This window comes from Ursus maritimus, unplaced genomic scaffold, assembly GCF_017311325.1.
Source record: "Ursus maritimus isolate PB19 unplaced genomic scaffold, ASM1731132v1 scaffold_15, whole genome shotgun sequence".
Classification (NCBI taxonomy): Eukaryota; Metazoa; Chordata; class Mammalia; order Carnivora; family Ursidae; genus Ursus; species Ursus maritimus.
This window is the reverse complement of record NW_024423897.1, coordinates 30421754-30434876: the sequence shown is the minus strand read 5'-3', so window position 1 is coordinate 30434876 and position 13123 is coordinate 30421754. Positions and strand designations below refer to the sequence as shown.

Sequence of the window (13123 nt, the reverse complement as noted above, 5' to 3'; positions counted from 1 at the left end):
AAAACAAGAATTTCTAACTTCTATATACTGCTACATTGTAATCAACCTATGGAATGGCCTATACAGCTGGGGATCCCAGGACGTCCAAGGGAAGGGAAAGCATGAAGGAAAGGTTCTGATTTGAAAGGGAATCGGCCCTAGCAGGGTGGCTGCGAGAGAAATAGTGGTACAGGGGACTCCTGGAATGGAATCTGGTTTATGGACTTTGAAAGCGGTCTCTGATGCTGAAGTTTTCCTTTTCTGTGATAGCCTAAAGTCTTCAATCACCATCCAAGCCACTAGAATCTAGGATCTATGGTGCTCTATGCGGGCATGATGAGAGGGTCTATGGGAGAGTCTGTGTTAGGTTAGAAGCTTTTGGCTTCTAGGCAGTTTCCGTATGATCTCCTATCCTGTGTATCGCCATGTTACAGGATTCAAGGAGCATTTTATATTTTTAAACATGTAAAGTCTTACCCTATACTTTACTGCTTTAGAAAGAAAACAGGGGCACCTGCCTGGCTCAGTAATGCTCCATCTCTGTGGAGCATGTGACGCTTGATCTCTGGGTTGTGTGTTTGAGCCCCGCTTTGGGTGTAGAGATTACTTAAGAATAAAATCTTAAAAAAATAAACTGATGGCATGTACTATTTTAAAGATTGCTCTTAAAAGAAAAAAAAAACCTTTTGTCTTTTTAGGAAAGGGCCTTCCTCTAAAGACAAACCCTTCTCACAGAGAACTTTTATCCCACACAAGGAGATAACCACTCTCATCAACCAAGGAAGCAATCATTCCAGGTTGTTTTGGGTTGCTTGCCAATCTCAATGACCAGTCCCTGGAGCTGTCCAGGGTTTTACTTCTTGCTGTTCCTGTTGTTCCTGGCCCCCTTAATCATACAAAGAGGCAGCAGAGTAAGGAAGAAGAGTGCTGACTCTGGAGTCGGACTGCCTGGGTTTGATCTCAGCACCAGCACTGGACAGCTGTGTGATCTTGAGCAGTCAAGTAACATTTCTGGGCCTCAGTTTCCTCATCTGTCAAAACAGGGATGGTAACAATAGAATACCTAATTTATAAGGTTATTCTGAGGATTTAATCAGTTGCTCTTGTGAAAGTGTTTGTAATAGTGCTTGGCAAATAACAATGAATCTTTGGCTTCCCTAATTTCTACCATAAATGGATTTTAAACTGAAGTTATTTGTCTCCTTAGCACTTTTGCTTTTGTAAATATTACCCTGGCAATCAGGAATACAGAATACAAGAGCATGAAGAGGTGGAAAGAGTGTGACTTACGGTGCCTGCTCTTGGCTTTGCCATGAACCAAGCTGTGTGACCCTTGTTAACTGACTTCTCTGACTTCACTTTCCTCCTCTGTAAAATGAAGGACCTGAACTTCAGTAAATAACCTCTATGCGTTTACTATTCTGCGACTCTCATTCCCTGTTCAACACTCAATTCAGTGACTTGGCTTCCCTGTTTGTAAACTGTAAAAATATTTGGCACCTACCACTAGCCGGAAGGTTATAGCTGGGGAGTAGACAGGAGATTGAGGAGTCACTCCTTAGTGGTACCAAACGACCCGGACCTAACGTCTGCGAGGGACCCAGGCAGAGAGTGGCATTAGCACTTCTGCAGAGCCTAAACCCTGCCACACTCACCCGAAGGAGCTGTCACGTTTTTTTGTTGAAAACCCCGTTCTGTTGGGAAGATTATTGGGTCGCGGTCTCCCAAGGACACGGAAACCTTTGATCAAGAGGCTCGAGCGGCTCAGTACGAGGCGTGAGTTAACGAGAGCTGTGCCAACCCTCTTTTGGCCGTGTCGCCGCTTCCCATCCACGCTGTAGGAGGGACTCTCTCTGCGAGAAGACCAAACCCCCCTCCTCCAGTGTCTGCGATGGGTGTCCCCGCGCCGCGCACCCCCCTCCCTCCAGCCCCTCCTTCCTGGCTGCCATAGAAACCGGCCTACGAGGTCCGGGCCCGCGTCCCGGCGCCTGACCAGCCCTCGGCCCCCTCCCCCGGGCCAGCCCCCCGCTCCCGATTGGTCCTCCGGGAAACGCTGCGGGGCGCCTCTGTACCCTCCGCAGAGCCCGGGCCGGGGCCAGCGGGCGGGGTTTGCCGGGGCCGCTGTGGGTCAGGTCGGCTGTCCCTGACAGCTCGGGAACACTCTCGCGCGGCCGCGGCGCCCGCAACCCACGCACCCACCGCGCCGCGCGCACTCCAGCGCCAACCGCCCGGAGCTTCTGGCCCCGCGCCGCCGAGCCAGTGAGCCGGGCTCGCCACGAAGGTAAGCGAGGGCCGCGGGGCTCGCAGCCAGCCCCCCCACGCGCCCGCCTCTCCTTCGCCAGGTTGCTGACCTGGGGGGGGGGGCGGGCCTGCGAGCGGCGCCCTTGACCCCGGCGAGCCGAGGGGCAGACGGAAACAAGACTGCGGGCGGGGCGGGGGGCGAGCTGGGGTCAGGAGAAGGGTAGGAGCTCCGGGGAGGGGGGGGCCTCTCGGGCCGCCCGGCGCGCGCGAGCAGGGGGCTTTGGAGCGGGAGGCGCGGGTGCCGGTGCCGGTGCCTGTGCGGTGTGTGGAGCCCCTGGGTCTGGGCGCGCGTGTGTCCCCGCGACCCGGCGCCGTGCTGGCCCGGCGTGGGGGTGCGCGCCCGCACCCCAGCCCGGGAGGACGGCTTCGCGCCTCACCCGGCGCACACCTGGCGCGGGAGCGGAGCCCCAGGGCGCGAGCCCAGGTGTGGACAGTTTGTACCGAGCGCTGGGGACTGGCAGTGAGGGCAGTGACAGCGAACAGCTGTGGCCCAGCACACCCCATACCACGACGCTCCCTAAAGAATCGTGCTTCTTTTGAAGACTGCACAAGTAAGGAAGAACCTCGTCTCCTCTTCCCGGGGGGCCCTTCAGGAATATTAGGAGTTCCAGGATGGCCAGGAAAGGATGGCAACGGGGTCTTTAAAATATCGTTTGTGGTCAGCTTTTGCGTGCCTGAGACAACATCTGGGCAGTTGGAGAGGTTGCTCTTAGGGCAGCAACGATTCAGTCGTCTGCACTTTTTTCTTCCCTTCCTTCCCTCCCTCTTCGTCCCCTCCTTGCCTCTCCTCCCCCTACCCCCATGCACCCTCCCCCCGTTTTCGTCCTCCAGAGTTTAGTAGACAAGAGGGCTCTCTGTTAGATCCACCCTCCCCCACCCCATTCCTCATCCCGTTTCAAAATGCGAGCAAATGAACCACATTCTAAGCTCTTACTCGTGCAATTCAGACAAGTTTGGAAATTAAACAAATCGCGTTTGCACTTGAGACCGCGGGAATCCAAAAGGGAAACAAACAAAACCAGACTGAAAAATCTATTCCAAGTTAAGTCAAGATTTCAAGGGGGAATCTAAAAGGAATATTTGTTTATGGCAAAATGGTGTGTGTGTGTGTGTGTGTGTGCGCGCGCGTGTTAATGTTTGAAAAATATGTATCACTCAAGCTTGCATCATCAGTATTCAATGTGATTCACAGAAGCGCTTCAAAAGATGGTTTCTGTTAGTGTTGCAAAAGCACTTCTAATTTTGGTTACCATGGTAACCGAAGAAGTCGCCCCGCACCGTTGAGACGCTGCCTGGCTGGAAACAGGAACTGTTCTTGAGATCTGCTCATGTCCCCTCATGTCACCATGGTAATAATAATTGAGCTTATAAGATACTTGTTTCTTTTCCTTAAAGTACTAAAAGCCCAGGCATGTTGTTTTTAAATTTTATCTTTTCAGAGTTTGCAATTTGTGAGACAGACTTCCCTCTCAGACAACTGAGTGTAAACACTGCCCTCCAGCCAATCAGCCCTGCTGGCCCAGCTCTCTTCCCACAGCTCACTGCACTAAGGGGAGAAGTATGAAGGAGGAGAGTGTTTGATGTTAAAGGAATCCTGGCCTGGCACCACATCTCCCTCCCCATTTAGCATTTAAATCTGGAGTCCTAATTAGCTCTCTAATTAGGAGATGGGGGAATGTGGGTGGGGGTCCCAGAAGGAGGCCAGTGGGGGAAAAGCTAAGTCCTGCTCTCCTTGGACTCCTGTTTTTTTGTGCTGTTGAATTTGCCTCATGGGTTTATTTCTGGCGTGACCACTGTTCAGTGGTAAGCCTGGAAAACCCTTATGAGAGGCCTCCTTCTGTGTTAGGAAAAAATGTGGATTGGATATTTAGTTTGAGGTGTGTGCTTTTTCCTAATAACTAAACTGCATTTAAAGTAAAGGCAGGTTTGTATGAAATCTAAATTTCCTGGTAATAACTACAGGTAGGCCATAGAGCCCTCTATGCTCTTTGTTTAAGCCTTAGGTTTTCAGTTAAGATGGATTCATCTGGGGGCAGCAGTGGCATCATTCAGATACTTTCATTAGCAAATGTCGGTGACTTTAAAGAACGATAATTCTTTACACATCCACGATTCCTGAGCAATGAGTCCTGTAAGATCAATTTTGTACATTGATGGCACATGACTGGAAAATTTGAAAGCCTCTAGACTTACAGTTTTAAAAGAAGAAAGAAATATTTCTTCCTAGTTAATGTTTTTCAGCCAAAAGATAGTTTCATTTTGAGAAATTTAAAAATTAAAATATAATGTGAAATCCAACTTCATTTTTTGAATCTCATTACAGTATTTCACTAAGGACTAAAAAGCCTTAATTCATTGGCTCCTTTCTTTCAGTTGTTGAGAGGACCAGTTGCTTATAAAATTAGTTTCATTCTATTGTTGTCACTACCTATTGTCATTCTAGAAAAAGTTTTCTGGAATTGAAGTTATATATTTCAAGAGAAGAAAATATTCAAATTACGTATGAAGGCAATAGTCTACAATTTGATTAAGCAGATCACAGCTTCTAAAATTATTTTCTCCCAAGAACTTCAAAGATAGCTCAGCCAGTATTATACAGTATAGTGTGGAAAATTAACCAGTTCTCCAGATGAGCAAGTTGCATTCAAAAGACTCAAGTCATTTCAGCTAACCACATGGAAAATTAAGAGACAAAAATACATGAGAGTCATCCAAGACTTAGAGAAAAATCAGGATGAGAAGATAGACAAGGTAGGAATGGTGAGAAGAATTTAAGATTAGAGAGAAAAATAAAACTGTAGGGAAAAGGAGTCTTCAGGGAGCAGAACACACACAGATTAAGGGAAAGAGAATCAAAGAGAAAAAGTCAGGTGCAAAGAGAGTTGCACAGAAACAAGCAGACACACAAAACCAAGACAGAGAGCAGGAAACTTAAAAAGAACTCTTCGTCTTCCAAGGAGAAGAGAGAGCTTGATGCTTTTCCAGAAAGCCCAGGTATCCCATTTAGCAAACTCCTCTGACTTTGTCAGAGAACCTGGGAGGCCTGAGCAGCAGATCTGGGTGCACGCTGGCCCACCGCCTCCTCTTGCACTCAGGCTGGGACATGAGCAGCTTTCCCTTCTCCAGGCCTGCCACAGGAGCTGCTCACCATGCTGTCTTCCCAGTCCTTACGTCACCGAGAAAGCCTACATCTCCATTTGTTGGCCTCATTTACTGGAAATAATTTGTAGACACACTTGATTATGTAATTGTAATTTTTTACTTTAAATTACAAGTTTTGACTTTTAAAAATTGCTTGTCATCAAATAACGCATTCATCTAATTTTATGAATTAGAGCATTTTAAAAGATTCTAACAAAAATCACAGTCCCCCTCCTCGGGTACAGTCACTCTCTGCTCTTGGGTGTTTGATCACTTATCTCCATATTTCCGAGTAATTTGCTTATGTAGCTGGTCTTGATTTATCAGCTTTAGACAGCATCTATGTGCTTTTTCTTATTGTAGGGGTGGATACAGCTCTCTCACTCCACCCCTTCCAACTTCCCTCCCTTTATTTTTGCAACATAGTTGGTGGAAAGAAATCAGCCAGGGCACCGTTGGCATAACCTTTTATTTGAAAATGCCAGGCACGGGAAGGCCCTTAACAGCATCTGGCTTGGGGCAGGAGGGGTAAATGTTTCCTAGGACTTTAGCCAGATCAGCCAAAGTTCAGTGATCAAGGATGGCTCTCGGGAAGATGGAGGAATTGCTCTCACAGATTAGCACCCATTGTTTGCATAATTTGGGTTTTATACAAAGGAATGAGGAGGAAAAGTCAGGGGCTAAGTCTTTGAAGAAAGGTAAGGAGCCAGAGCTGCAGGGGACAAGGCCTTTTTTGAATGACTTGGTTGCTGCCCTTGGAATCCTGCATGCTGCCAGGCCATTTTGCATTCCATTTGTTTCCTTACCACTTTCTGTCTTTTGAAAATGATCAGTGCTGTCACTCATACAGGGTCATACCTTTAGCTCTACTAATAGTTCTTTTTTTTTTTTTTTTTTTAAAGATTTTATTTATTTATATGACAGAGAGAGAGGCAGCGAGAGAGGGAACACAAGCAGGGGGAGTGGGAGAGGGAGAAGCAGGCTTCCCTCTGAGCAGGGAGCCTGATCTGGGCTCGATCCCAGAACGCCGGGATCATGACCTGAGCCAAAGGCAGACGCTCAACGACTGAGCCCCCCAGGCGCCCCTCTATTAATAGTTCTTATACTCTGTGCATTTGCTTTATGGGACATGTGGGTTTTAAAATGTAAATTAAAGCACAAAGACAGCAAATTTTCTGTAGACTAATCAATGATGTGATCCCCAAGCCTAAAATGATGAGGCTTCTTACAATAGCTAAATCGTGGAAGGAGCCGAGATGCCCTTCAACAGATGACTGGATTAAGAAGTTGTGGTCCATATATACAATGGAATATTACTCAGCTATCAGAAAGAACGAGTTCTCAACATTTGCTACAACATGGACAGCACTGGAGGAGATAATGCTAAGTGAAATAAGTCAAGCAGAGAAAGACAACTATCATATGATTTCTCTCATCTATGGAACATAAGAACTAGGATGATCGGTAGGGGAAGAAAGGGATAAAGAAAGGGGGGGTAATCAGAAGGGGGAATGAAACATGAGAGACTATGGACTATGAGAAACAAACTGAGGACTTCAGAGGGGAGGAGGGTGGGGGAATGGGATAGACCGGTGATGGGTAGTAAGGAGGGCACGTATTGCATGGTGCACTGGGTGTTATACACAACTAATGAATCATCGAGCCTTACATCGGAAACCGGTGATGTACTGTATGGTGACTAACATAATATAATAAAAAATCATTTAAAAAAACAAAAAAAAAAACAGAAGCTTAGGGGTGCCTGGCTGGCTCAGTAGGGGGTGCATGTGACTCTTGATCTCAGGGTCGTGAGTTCAAGCCCCATGCTGGGTGTAGAGATTGCTTAAATAAATGAACTTAAAAAAATTTTTTTAAATTAAATCTTAAAAAAAAAAAAATGATGAGGCTTCTTTCATGCCAACTATTGGTAACATGCAAGGTAAATATTTCTCTAGAATGTAGTCTTGTTCACCCTCTCGTTTTGCAGGTGAGGTAACAAATCCAGAGATATTAAGTGTGGGGTCATTTCTCCTGACTCCATGCTGGGCGTGGCACCTAATGTGGGGCTTGAACTTACCACCCGGAGATCAAGACCTGAACTGAGGTTAAGTGTCAAACGCTTAACCAACCAAGCCACCCAGGCGCCCTCTCTTGACTCCCTTTTAAACACTCCTTCTTTCACCTTCTCTCTCCTTGTCTACCTTGTCTTATATTCCTTTTCTTTTTTAAAATCTTTTTTCTTTATTAGAAAGAAAGATTAGGGGTGCCTGGGTGGCTCAGTTGGTTGAGTGTCTGCCTTTGGCTTGGATTGAGGTCCAGGCGTCCTTGGATCAAGCCCTGCCTGCATAGAGCCCCATGTTGGGCTCCCTGATCAAAGGGAAGTCTGCTTCCCCCTCTTGCTCTGCCGCTGCCCCTACTTGTGCTCTCTGTCAAATAAATAAATAAAATCTTTAAAAAAAAAAAGGAAGATTATACTTCTCTATTATAAACTATGTATTATAAAACTATATATTCTAGAGATAGCAAGAAATAGTGGTTGTCTTATTTACATTTTTTAAAAGAATTTTTTTAAAGATTGTATTTATTTGAAAGAGAGAGAGAGAGGAGAGCATGAGCTGGGGGGGTGTGGTGGGGGCAAGGAAGGAGCAGAGAGAAAGGGACAAGCAGACTCCCGGCTGAGCCACGGAGTCTGACAGGGGGCTGGATCCCATGACCCTGAGATCACGACCTGAGCCAAAACCAAGAGTCAAATGCTTTAAACGACTGAGCCAACCAGGCGCCCCAAGTCTTATTTACTTTAAAAAAATTTTTTTATAGTTGACATACAGTGTAATATTAGTTTCAGGTGTACAATATAGTGATTCAACACTTCCATACATCACCCAGTGCTCATCTCAAGCGCCCTCTTTAATCCCCATCACCTGTTTAACCCATCCCCACACCCACCTCCCCTCTGGTAACCATCAGTTTGTTCTCTATAGTTAAGAATCTGTTTCTTGGTTTCTCTCTCTTTTTTCTCCCCTTTGCTTGTTTGTTTTCTTTCTTAAATCCCACATATGAGTGAAATCCTATGGTATTTGTCTTTCTCTGACTGACTTAGTTCACTTGGCGTTATACTATCTAGCTCCATCCATGTTGTTGCAAATGGCAAGACTTCATTCTCTCTTATGGATGAAGAATATTCCATTTTATATACGCATACTATTTCTTCTTTATCCTTTCATCTACTGATGGACACTTGGTCTGCGTCCATGATCAGGCTACTGTAAATAAAGCTGCTATAAACATAGAGGGTGGCTGTATCCCTTTGAATTAGTGTTTGTTTGGTTTTTTGTTTTTTGTATTTTGGGGGTTATTACCCACTAGTGCAATTCCTGGATTGTAGGGTAGTTCTATTTTAACTTTCTGAGGAACCACCATACTGTTTTTCAGAGTGGCTGCACCAGTTCACATTCCCACCAACAGTGCATTTTTCTCCACATCCTCTCCAACACTTGTTTCTTGAGTTGTTGATTTTAGCCATTCTGACAGGCATGAGAGCTACACATCTCATGTAGTTTTGACTTGCATTTCCCTGACGATGAGTGATGTTGAGCATCGTTTCATGTGTCTGTTGGCCATCTGTCTGTCTTCTTTGGAGAAATGTCTGTTCACGCCTCCGCCCATTTTTAAATTGGATTATTTGTTTCTTGGATGTTGAGTTGTATAAGTTCTTTATATATTTTGGATACTAACGCTTTCTTGGGCATGTCATTTACAAATATCTTTTCCGACTCCAGTAGGTTGCCTTTTAGTTTTGTTGATTGTTTCCTTCGCTGTGCAGAAGCTTTTTATTCTGATGTAGTCCCAATAGTTTATTTTTGCAGGTGGTCAAATCTTAATTCTGGAAATAGCTTCCTGCGTTTGAATCCTGGCTCTGTGACTCACTTACTCCGTAGGTGACCTTGGGCATGTAATTTGATCTCTGTGCTCACCTTTCTTGGGCATAATAACAGCACCTACGTTCTAGGATTATTTTAAGAATTAAATGAGTTGGTTCATGTAAAACTCTTAGAGTGGTCCCTGGCACACAATAAATGTCATCATTGCTAGTATTATTGTCAAAAATACAGAAATGAATGTTAAAATGATAGAAATAATCATTTATAATTCTATCTCTAATCCTATCTTTAGTTCCAGCCAGAGAGATTACAATGGTTAACATTTCAAAGGGTTGTTGTTGTTGTTGTTGTTTTGTAGTTAAAAACAAAACCAAAAAATATTGAGATATTGTTCATAAATTTTATTTGTTGCTCTTTCCACTTATCTTTATGTTTTGCTCTTTTCTCCCATGTTTTTGGACAGTCAGTATTCTTCTGTATGGCATATTTGTTTTCTGTATTGATCCTAACACAGAGCCTTACAAATTATATTCTCAATAAGTACTAATTGTCGGGGAAACCAACCTTTCTTCTGGACCCTTTGGGCTTGGGACTGGTGTAAAGAGAGGTCCTTCCATCATGAATTTGAGAAGCCCCCCCCCGCCCCGCAACTAAGACCGATCTTATCTTTTCCTATGCAGTAAAAACATTCTGGAAATGGTACCTGAAAAGTGTGGACACAGCAGAATGAAGGAATACTCATGTGGGAAGATGATGGACTAGTATGGGGGTGACAGGGCAAGAACCAGAAGGGAAATAGTGAGGCATGACTCTGTGGGGCCACCAAGGTGGGAGGTGTGGGTCTCTGTACAGCACAGCAGAGGCCAAAAGAAACGTAGGTCTGATGTTTTGGTTTTTCCTTGCAACCTCAGAGATTAGGTGAGGCTGGGAAGCCAGTGAGAAAGCTTCTGTGTATGGACATCTCCTAAAGGCTGTCCTGCGTTGACCTCCCCGATCTCCTCCTGGAAGATCTGACCCAGTTTGGCTCTTCCACAGTCCGTGGCAGTCACCTGCCTGCTTTACTCACACACGACATGTGTGGGCAGAAACAGCCACTTAGCAACACTTTCCGGGTTTTGGAATTAAACCTTGAGCAGCCCCAGTGAGGATTCATGCCTCCTAAGAGCACTGCATGGAGCATTGTGGCAAATTTGTGTTCGTGGGTTTGTGTTCTGTCCAGTTGCACATGCCAGAGCATTGCTGTCTCCCCAATAAGGGGAGACGATATTCAGAAGAGCGTGGGCTGCGTGGCCGGCTTTGGCTAGAGACCTGTCATAGGTACTTTAGAAGGTAAAGAAGAATACTTCTGTCTTGCCTGAATTCAGGCTTCCTTAGGAAGCCTCTATCTGTGTAGCACATCTCATCCACGTGAAAACTACTGTGTGGTGATTTGGTGATTTGGTGATTTGGTGATTACTGTCTGCCAAGGAAAGTAAAAAAAGATTCGCCAAAGCTCTGAAACAATTGCATTGGTTAATACCTATAGAAAACAGGCCGTCACACTTTTAGAGGTTACTATCTAGCCATGCTAAGTAAGGAGACTCTTGGCTTACACCTGCTTGTCACACTGGTAGCATAGTTGGTGAGAGTTGCAAATCGGTGACTTAAAATCTTTTGTTCACGATGTTAGATTATTTCGTGAAAGTTGTCCATCACAACAGAGACCAAGACTCAAATACAGAATGTTAGTTCCATTCTTGGCTAACAAAATACATTCTGATTGTATTTATTTAATCATGAAGATTTCTTTTAAAGCCTTTTAAACTTTTCTGAGCCTCTGGTTTAGACAAATATGCCTTGGCCATAATCAACGCCACCAGTGCTGAGCTGCTGTAGAAAGCACTGAGGTACAGACTTGCCCACCTTTATCTTGCCTCACATTCAGTGGTCCATTTTTATTTTTTATTTTTTTTTAAAAAGATTTTATTTATTTATTTGACAGAGAGAGAGACAGCCAGCGAGAGAGGGAACACAAGCAGGGGGAGTGGGAGAGGAAGAAGCAGGCTCCCAGCGGAGGAGCCTGATGCGGGGCTTGATCCCAGAACCCCCAGTCCCAGAACGCCAGGATCACGCCCTGAGCCGAAGGCAGACGCTGAATGACTGAGCCACCCAGGCACCCCTCAGTGGTCCATCTTTAAATGTCACATTTCACTTTCTGTTTCCCTGACCTATGTTTCCTTACCTTAGTGCTTGCTTACTCACAGGGGCAAATTCCTTCAGGTCTCATCTGCTTCAGGGAGTTTTCCCTNNNNCTTTCACGACACCCCAGATGTTGTCTGGGCTCTTACTCTCCTGTACACATCTCTAGCCAGGTGCTCTGTACATTATATTTAAATGACCATTGGCATAAAGTAAGTAGGCAGGCACTTAAAAATAATGTGTGCTGAGCTGGACATTTCATTGATGTTGATGGTGTATTCCATAGTAGAGAGAGAGGGTGGGAATGAGGGCAAGAACGCAGGGGAGAATGAGCTTTTGTTCATCCTCCTTCTTTCTAGCAACATCTGTTTAGTGGGATTGCCTGTGACATGCACGGCTGCAGCTCATGAGAGCAGATGTACCAGCAGCATCTGTTGTGTTGAGGTGCAGGCCCTGAGGTCAGATGGGCCTGAGCCGGAAATCGAACTGATGTTTATTCCATGTACAACTTTGGACAAGTCACCAAGTCCTTCTTAAGTTTAGTTTCTTCATTGGAAACATGAAGGTAAGTGCAGGCACCTTTCAGGACTGTTGTAAGGATTAAGGAAAATATGTATCGACTAATTGGAACAAAATAATGATAGCTATTCTAAGTAAAAAATGCTTTCGGCTGCAAGGAATAAAAGAACTTTTCTTTTTTTTTTCTTAAAGATTTTATTTATTTATTTGACACAGAGAGACAGCCAGCAAGAGAGGGAACACAAGCAGGGGGAGTGGGAGAGGAAGAAGCAGGCTCCCAGTGGAGGAACCTGATGTGGGGCTCGATCCCAGAATGCTGGGATCACGCCCCGAGCCGAAGGCAGACGCTTAACGACTGCGCCACCCAGGCACCCCGAAAACTTTTCTGCCTAGCTATAAGAACTTTATTTTCACATAGAAAAAAGCTCTAAAAGGTGTATTAATCAGCCCAAGATGCCATAACACAATACTGTAAACTGGGAGGCTTAAACAACAGCAATTGATCTTCTCACAGTTCTGGAGGCTGAGAGTCTGAGATCAGGGTGCCAGCATGGTGGGTTCTGATGAACACTGTCTTCCTGGCTTTTAGATGGCCACATTCTTGCTGTGTCCTCACAAGGCAGAGAGAGGGGGTGGGGCGAGGGAGCTCTCTGGTCTCTTCTTATAAGGACACTAATCCCCTCAAGGAGTCCCCACCCTTGTGATCTCATCTAAACCTAAACCCTGCCTCTAAATACCATCACCCTGGGGGGTAGGGCATCAACATATGGATTCTGGGGGAAGACACGATTCATACACAGCCTCAGGTTATGGTAGCTTTGGTTGTGCTGCCCCCAGAGACCTGGTTTATTGCTGTCTTTCTGCTCTGCCATTCTTCCTCCTACTCTCATATTTATCATTTCACTGTTTTTAGTTGACCACTACACCTCGAGACAAGGTCCACACAGCAAGAAAGGGAAAGGGGTGTGCTGGTTTCTTGGTGTAAGCCAAGAGCCTCCTTACTTAGCATTGCTATATAGTAACCTTTGAAAGTGTTATACCATGTTTTACCAGGAAGCACAAATTATCAGATATCCCTTACTAAGGTCCCATTCTCCAGAGTTGTGGCTCCTGGCCCGCGTTAG

At 45.4% G+C, this 13123-nt stretch overlaps 1 protein-coding gene across 2 annotated transcripts in view; it reads left to right on the top strand.

Moving 5' to 3' along the window:
- The first annotated feature begins 2124 nt into the window (after positions 1-2124).
- Positions 2125-13123, top strand: part of NIM1K (NIM1 serine/threonine protein kinase) — a 65087-nt gene continuing 54088 nt past the window's right edge. Inside the window, exon 1 of one of the 2 annotated variants that reach the window (XM_040630462.1) lies at positions 2125-2260. The gene's annotated coding sequence lies outside the window, so the exon portion shown is untranslated. The remainder of the gene's footprint in view (positions 2261-13123) is intronic. The other variant, XM_040630463.1, reaches the window with a different exon arrangement.